Here is an 8,301-nt window from a genome sequence, read left to right on the forward strand (position 1 = left end):
GCTTCTGCTTTACAAAGATGGAGAAAGACAGATGAGGGACAAAGACAGACCACCTTATTTCTGATGGTTCCTGAGTCCCATGTCGGCCCTCGGGGCCCCTGGCCTCCCAGCACGCTCCCCTTCTTTGGCCTTGAGTGTCAGACCAGGTTCTCAGGCACAGTGGTGCGGTTAGGACTAGCGTGGACAGGTGCCCAGGAGCTGGGTGAGCAGGCGGGAGAGACTTCAAAGGAAGCCAGGGCTCAGGGCTCAGTCCCCGAGGGGTGGCTCAGGGCACCTGGAACCCCCGTGTCACACGACCCGGACCCGCAGGTCCCTCTCCCAGGGTCCCCAGGAGAACGGCCCAAAAAGGCTCTGCAGGGAGGTTCTGGGTCCTGTTCATCGTCTTAGCCTCAGACAGGAAACCACAGAAGTCTCCCACGGTTGGTTTTGTTTTAGTTTAAATTCCAGTTAGTTAATATAGAGTGTTATACTGGTTTCGGGTGCAGGACACAGCCACTCAGCACTTCCGCACCTCACCCCACGCTCGGCACCGCTCATCACCACGGGCGCGCCCCGGATCCCCAGCACCTGCCGCCCGTCCTCCTCCCGCCGCCCCTCTGGTCACCAGCGGGGCCTGTGTCTGGTTAACGGTCTGTCTCTGGGGTCGCCCCCCTCTCTCCCTTTACTGGTTCTGTTTCTTAAATTCCACCGGCGCGATCACGCGGGGTCAGTCCTCCTCTGACTTATTTCGCTTGGCACAGTGCCCTCTAGATCCGTCCACTGTTCGCAGAAACCAGAGACTGTGAAGTCACCCGCGGGGGGCCTGGCTGAGGCGGGGGGCCGGGGGGCCTTCCGGGGGGAGCCCCGAGCTGTCGCGGTGCAGTGCTCACATGTCGTAGCCACACGCTTAACGGTCTGTGGCCTCTGTGGGATGTGTTCCATGTTCACGGTTAAAACAGAAGATGTGTGAAATCAGCCTAAGCAGAACACACGCGTGACTGGGGAGAACCGGGAGGAAGACGCCATCGGGTGTCCGCAGGAGGAAGCGTGAAGGGCTGCTTCAGCCCACGGAGGCGGCGCGGCTGTGCTGGCGGCCAGGAGGTGGCCACGCGACGGGGTGGTGTTGCCCGCTCTGACGCCGGCAGCGATGGGAGGCCTGCCTCGCCCGTTGTTGATAACGTGGAGCCCAGGAAGCTGGGCAGGGCTGCGGGGGTGGGGAAAGTGCCATCGGTCGGGGTCACCTGGAGGAGTGCGGGGGGCGGTGCCCGAGAGCTGATGGGCTCAGCAGGCGGCCCCCCTGAGTTCCTGCCTCTGTGGGCGCAGCCAGGCCGGGGCCCTGCTTCTGGGGAGGTTTTGTGGCCACGTGCAGAGGGCGGAGCTCAGAGAAGCCCAGTAGGGAAGCAGCGTCGGGTCCCTGGAGTGTCACCCCTGCCCTGGCCTCCACCACAGCCACCGCCTAGACGGCGTTAGGGTGGCAGACGTCCTTATGACCCACCAGAGTTCCCGTGTCGCTTTAGGCAGTGGTTTCAGGGGCTTCTAGAAGCCTGGTCCAGCTGTGGGGGCCAGAGTGGACACTCGGTAGATCCACCCCGAAGGTGGACTCAGGACTCGGGAAAGGACCACCAAACTGCCACAGAAGACCACTGGCTCCCCAGCTTTGGCTAAAACCAGACACTACCTGCACTGCCCAGCTGTCTCACCTGGTCCAGGAGCCACGGCTACGGAGCCTGTGTGACAAGGCTGTCACTGCCGAATGTGGTAAACAAAGTTCCCAAGCTTTAGACCCGCTGGCCCGGCCTCCCCCTGCCCACACGGCACCTGCTCTGACGCCAGCAAGTCCAGTTCTTTGGCAGGGACTCTGATAGTCCCTCTTGGCCTAGGGGACAGTCCCCACCAAGCTGCTCACTGACCCTACGGCCCCGCCATTGTGGAGCTGAAGGAGCATCCTCTGGGGTCTCCTGGGGAACGTGGTCGCTGGTGGGCTCTGGCCTCTCAGAACCGGTCCTAGCGCGCTAGTGACCTCTGTCCTCCCAGGGACGCCGTTCTGCGTCTGAGCCCCATAGGCTTCAGCTGCCCGTCATCCTGACACAGGTGTCCTCGCCCGGGGGCCCCAGAGCCCTTGCACATCACAGGCTCCCCATCTGGCTTCTGCTCTCCTCCGTCTCGGCTGAACTCCCCGGCTTCTGCCAGCGCCGGTCCCGCGGCAGGGACTGTCCCTCCCGACGTGGGCGAGGCTGAAAGTCACCCTGGTATTGACCTGGAGGGGCGGGGGGGCTGGTGCAGATGAAGCCACCCCGTGAGGCTGCAGGTGACCCGAGGGTGGCCTCCTGGTCGTCGGAGATGCTCTCCTAGAGCCGGGGGCATGGGACCGGTCCGCAGGCCACTGGGATCCTGGGAATTCAGGGATGCGGCGTTTTCGAGTCCCCGTCCCATGTCTGAGTTCGCCTCAGGAGGCTGACTCGAGGCCAGGAGACCTTGCCCGCAGGCACACTCGCTGCCAGCTCCCGGCGGCCCGCCAGCACCACGCCACCTCCGACCTCCCTTGTCACTCCTGAATCCCCTCAACAGGCTGCCTCGGTTCTGCAAGCACAGAGGAGGGGGAAGGTGAGGCGGGGAAGGGGGAACCTGGACATGGGGGTGAAGAGCTGGTTCCCGGTCGGAGAAGCTGGTTCACACCAGGGAGCCCTGAGCAGCCGCAAACACCACGGCCCCCCGGGGGCTGCAGCTCGCCCCCACCTCTGGGCACGGCGGGAGAGCCGCCCCAGGCCCACAGGTGCGAGGGGTCCCAAGGCAGGAAGCTACCCCGCCCGCCCCGCGCTGGGTCACTGGTGCCGACAAAGGGACAAGGAGGTGAATGTGATCTTCGAATCGAATCTTCGAGGCAGAAGACAAGACATTACACGTAGGGAAAGTAACTTGACAGTGGAGGCCGGAGAACAGCGGAACCAGAGTTTTAATGTGCTGGGGGTAAGCGAGAAACAGAACTTCTTTTCCTCACCATATCCTGTGAAAATACCCTCCAAACGTAAGAATGGGGGAAAATGCATGTAAACCACTTTTTTTTTTTAAAAGATATTTTTTACTTATTTGACAGAGAGAGAGAGCGAGATCACAAGCAGGCAGAGAGGCAGAGAGAGAGGGGGAAGCAGGCTCCCCGCTGAGCAGAGAGCCCGATGCGGGGCTCGATCCCAGGACCCTGAGATCATGACCTGAGCCGAAGGCAGAGGCTTTAACCCACTGAGCCACCCAGGCGCCCCTGCAAACCACTTTTTAAAAAGAGAATTAAATACATTAATCAGGCAAACAAAAGCAGAGCAAATTCATCACCAGCAACGTGATGCTGGTGCTTGGACGGGAGAAGATCAGAGATCATGGAGGTGGGGTCCCCACACTCAGATTGGGGCTGCGCACCCACGGGGGGGGAGGTCAGGGAGCACACAGCCTGTAGCCACCCACGAGCCCAGAGAGGAGCCCCAGAAGGAAGCTGGTTTTGTTGGCACCTTCATCTTGCCTTTGCCAGGCTCCGGAACCGGCGTCTGGAATCCCCGTGAGCACCCACGGTACTTGGTCACGGACGCCAGATCGAAGACAAGTGAGTGTGTCAAACAGTGGCTTTGTGTGTCGGGTGGCTTGCGCGTGTAGAAATCTGGCACGAAGCTTGGGGGTGTGAATGGGACATCGGCTACCTCTGCCTTTCTTTCAAACTTCCTGGATGTTGCATGTTCATAAACTAAGCATTTTGTGGTTATCACTCACGAGCGACACGCGTTCTCAGCCTGACAGTCCCTGCTCTGTGTGGGCCACTTGCTTGTCCACAATTATGGTGACTAGTGCTGGGTCGGGGCAGAAATCCACCACGTTATTTGCTTTTCATTTTCCCAGCCTCGTCTAGATTGATTTTTTCTCTTTTCTTACATTTCGGGTTGTTTAAAATCATGCTTTAATTTTCACCCTGCATTAGCTTAATCATAGACCCTTCTACTCTCCACGTGGTGACTCTAGAGAAAACTCTGGAGTCTTACACGGCTTCGCTTGTCCTGGTCCTAGGCCACGCAAGGGTCGAGGGAACGGAGCGCCTCGTGGGCCTGCGTGACTGGCACGCGTGCGTGGCTGCCGCCTGCTTGGCCTCCAGCGCGCCCCGTCCCCGCCGCGCCCCGTCCCGGCCGCTCCTCGGACCTGCCTTCCGCCCACCCGAACCTCCGTTAGCGCTGGTCTGCGGTGATGCATCATTTCCCATGTTTGCCTGAAAACGTCACTTTCATTCTTAAAAGGCGAGCCTGCGGCATTCTGCCTTTCAGTTTGGCGGCTCCTTTCCTTCCCCGCGCCAGTGTCTGCCGCTTTTGCTCCGAGCCATCGCCTTCGGCAAGTCCTCCTCGGGTCTTACTACACCTCCTTGCAAGGGAACCTGTCTTTGTCTTCCCTTATGAGTTTTCTCTCTGCCTTCGGCTTCGGGCAGTTTTACTACTACACCGAGCCCCGTTGCTTGGTTGCTCATCCTGTTCTGGGTCCCGCTCTCCTGGGGGCTCCCGCAGGACAGTTACGGGGACGTCCCCGTGGAAGCCCCGGGGCGCCACTTCATGTAGGACGTCTTGGGCAGACACGATTTAAGGGACGGTGTTGAGAACCCGAGGCTTCATGTGCTACGGACCCTCGACCGATTCCTTCCTCACGTTCCTTGTCCCTCCTTCTGGAAGAAACCCAAGGCCCCCCGCCCCGACTCATGGAGTCGCCCCTGGCCACTGTCCTCACGCCCGCAGCTGCTCCTGCCCCTGCTGCTCAGGTCTGGGCCTTACTTGCCTTCGCTGCGGACAGGGTCGGCCCTAAGGTGGTTTCTAAACTTTGCTACGAACCATGTGAACCCGATAAGAGATGCAAACAATATGCAAACAATTGTTATTTATTTGAGTAAAAAAGTGGCCAAGAGGATACTAGTGGCTCCACATACAAACACGACACATTTGAGGTCACCCCGTGATCACAGAACATGCTGCCAGGTGTGCGGCGCTGGAGGCCCACAGCGACGGGATTGGACTCTGAGCGCTAGAACCGTATAAGCCACGGAGGGGTCCAAAGTGGGGAAAAGCAACGCCCGCGGTCTTTCCTTAACTGGGCAACCGGCCGACAAGCTGCCTGCTGCAGCGACTGAGCACCTGTCACTTTCTCTTGGGCGGAAACTCAGGTAAGACTGCCCCGCGGCGCCGTCCGGACACAGACACCCCCTCCAAAGTCTCCATTTCATTTTTTCTATGATCATCTCCACTTCGAATGTTTTCCAGCAACCTCTGTCCTAGTATTAAAAACTCACGACACCGGTGCGGGACCTTCAGGAAAAGAAGCCTAGGTCGTGCTAAGGATACGGCACGGTCCTGTTCGACCAGGGACCCTCTGCTCAAACCCAGGAAGGAACCTGGCCCTCCTCGGGTCCTTAGTCTTTGCGGTTCTGAATGTGCTAGAAAAGGGAACCATGCACCATGTTAGAGGTGGCAGGAAGTGCGTCACTGTGTGAGTCGGGAGCACCCCCTTGGCCAGGCACTTCGCAGCGGGTGCTGCAGAGCAACCCAGACGAAGCTGAGAGCTCCCGCCCTCGAGGAGCTTACGGCCGAGTAACGGCCGCTGTGTATAGACACGCGACAGCGCAGGGAAGCGGCCGACTTCTCTGGATGCGGGCTATTCCAGCAGAAGGCGCTTTTATTCTTACAAGTTTTATTTAAACACCAAAAGTCTGGAACACACCACCTAATCCGATGGTAAGAATAAGAAACTCTCTCCTTTCTAAAACCTTAAGTTTTCAGACGCCCGTTCTTCTTTTTATTTAAAAAAATGTCCTCTGTAAACATACATGTAATTCAAAGCTGAGCACAAAGATTAGCACAGGTATCGGGTAAACATAAAATATCACCGTACACAACACACACTTAGTTTTCTCTACAGTCTCGTTTCTGTAGAAACCGGTTTGATATTCAGGCTCCTTTCATGAAGTACAAATCTGAGTCAAAGTCTTTAAAAAGACCCAATAATGCATTTTTGCTTTTAGTTTTGCATTCGTACCAAAAACAACCCACCCGAGCCCCCAGCAGCCTGTCTGGCAGATGTGAAACGGAGAAAGCAGAAGTGCCTCCAAGCCATCGCCGCCTCCTACACCATCCAGTCCAGCCGCCTGACAGGACCTTTCCGTGACAGCGACAGGAGTTCAGGGTGAGGCGAGCACGTTTTCGCTGCGGAAATAACAGGATTTAGCGTTCTGCCACGTCCGTCTCCCCAACCCGCCGGCAGCGTCTCGCGCGGACGGCCGCACCTTTAAGCCGGCAGGAGACTGTCATCTTCGCTTTCAACTGCGCGCGAGCCTGGAAGGAAGGGCGCCCCTAAGTTGGAAATTCATATAATGCCCCGTGTGTATGTTAGGACCCCCCCCCCCCACCAGGTGTATTGTAACAAAAAACGCAAGGTAAGAAAAGCGGAATCACCTAACCAGATAAAGAGTCCGGCAACAAAAGGACTAACTTCTTTACGGGACGTTTCTATAGCCATTGCCCCGTTAAACTGATTGGTTTCCTGCCCGTTTTCAGGAAGAGCCGTGCTCTAAAACAGAGGACATGGGCAGCTGGGAGGCTTCATCCTGTCTACAGACTCCGCCGACCGGTCTCATCAGCGCCTCGGAACCGAGCTCCCCATCTTCGGAAAAACCCGGCTCTGTCATCAGGATAGAGACGCTATAGGACCCTCAGGAGCAACTCCAGAGTCAGCAAACTGGTCTTCACGCAACGCAAGGAGAGTCGGGTTTCACCTGCTCCGTGATCATTTTAAATAGCAGACATCAGGTGAGCAGACGGGAAGCTCTTAACTCCAAGAAGCCTTTTTAGCTTCAAGAAAGAGCGGTTCCAAGTTTACCAGGAGACCCGAGACACAGCTCACTCTCCCTGCAGCTGCCGGCTGGCGCGCACACCAATAAGGGAAATGGAAACCACTGAGTCGGGCCTTCTAGGCGTTTTTAAAACGGACAGCCGTGAGGAGAAGGGTTGGACACTCCATGGTGTCACTGAACGCTCGCTCACCTCCACCCCAGGGGAAGAAGCATCTGAACGTAAAGGTATATTCGTGATCCTTGACGGGAGCCGTGCGGAGGCCCGCCACGTCCACGGTGGGCTAACCGAAGACACTCGTGATTGCTCTGGCTGTTGGCTGTTCGTGCTGCCAACGTCTAAAAAAAAATACGCAGAATCTACCTTTCCCTTAAAAAACAGGCCGGCTGGGGCCCCCGCGTGGCTCAGTGGGTTAAGCCTCTGCCTTTGGCTCTGGTCATGATTTCAGGGTCCTGGGATCGAGCCCTGCATCGGCCTCTCTGCTCGGCAGGGAGCCTGCTTCCCCTTGCTCTCTGCCTACTTGTGACCTCTCTGTCAAATAAATTTTTTAAAAATCTAAAAAATAAATAAATTTAAAAAACAGGCCAGTTGACTTAGCCAGCATTTCTGTTCGTCAGGAACAACGTTGGCATGGGGCAGCCGGTAGTGGCAGGGGCTAAACTTTAGCAGACTCTAGCCCCAAAGGCCAGCCAAGAGTTACTCAGCACTCTGCCAGGGAAATAATGAAGAGTCTTGAAGAAAACCGGATATAATTTACCAGGTTAAAAGCCAACACTATTACCATTAGAGAGAAAAATCACTGTGCGCGATCGTCTCTTCTAGGAAGGAGACCTACTGTGTGAGGTAATTTTTAGAAAATGTATCACTGATCTACTGCCCTTTCAAACGTGAAATCTGCTGGCTCCGGACGTGTCCTGAAGCCGAGAAAACAAGAGGAAGGGAAATTAAGCGGGCCTCACCAGGACGGAAAAGCACGAGAGAGCAGAGGGGCCAGGGGCGAGCAGGCTGAACAGAGCCCGCAGGCGGGGGCCGAGATCCGGGTTCAGGGCCGGAGCTGCGGTAACTCCCCAAACCGGGCAGCTCCTCTTCAGCCGCGAGGGGAGCTGCCGGGGAGCAGGGGTTTTGTAAAACACGCGTGCGCACCCCTAACAAGTACCAATAAGCACCGACTGCTGCTGCTTAGCCGACAGCACTGTAATTACAACAGAAAGTATCTTTCTATTTAGTTATCACTTTAACGTTCCTTTCACCTAATGAACCCCTGGCACTCGCGAAGAGGTCCAACCCACATGCTTCCACGTCGTCTTAGAGAGAAGCAGAAAGATGTCACACTCAGCCACAAGCTTCGCCAGCGGTTCTAATAACTCCTGACACTGAAAAATAATTGGTAGCTTTGGCAGATGTGATAGTAGGTAGAGACGGCTTGAAGAGCGGGTGCCGGGCACAGGAGGGTTTTGGAAGG

This window comes from Mustela erminea, chromosome 12 (assembly GCF_009829155.1).
Source record: "Mustela erminea isolate mMusErm1 chromosome 12, mMusErm1.Pri, whole genome shotgun sequence".
In the NCBI taxonomy this organism is placed as follows: Eukaryota; Metazoa; Chordata; class Mammalia; order Carnivora; family Mustelidae; genus Mustela; species Mustela erminea.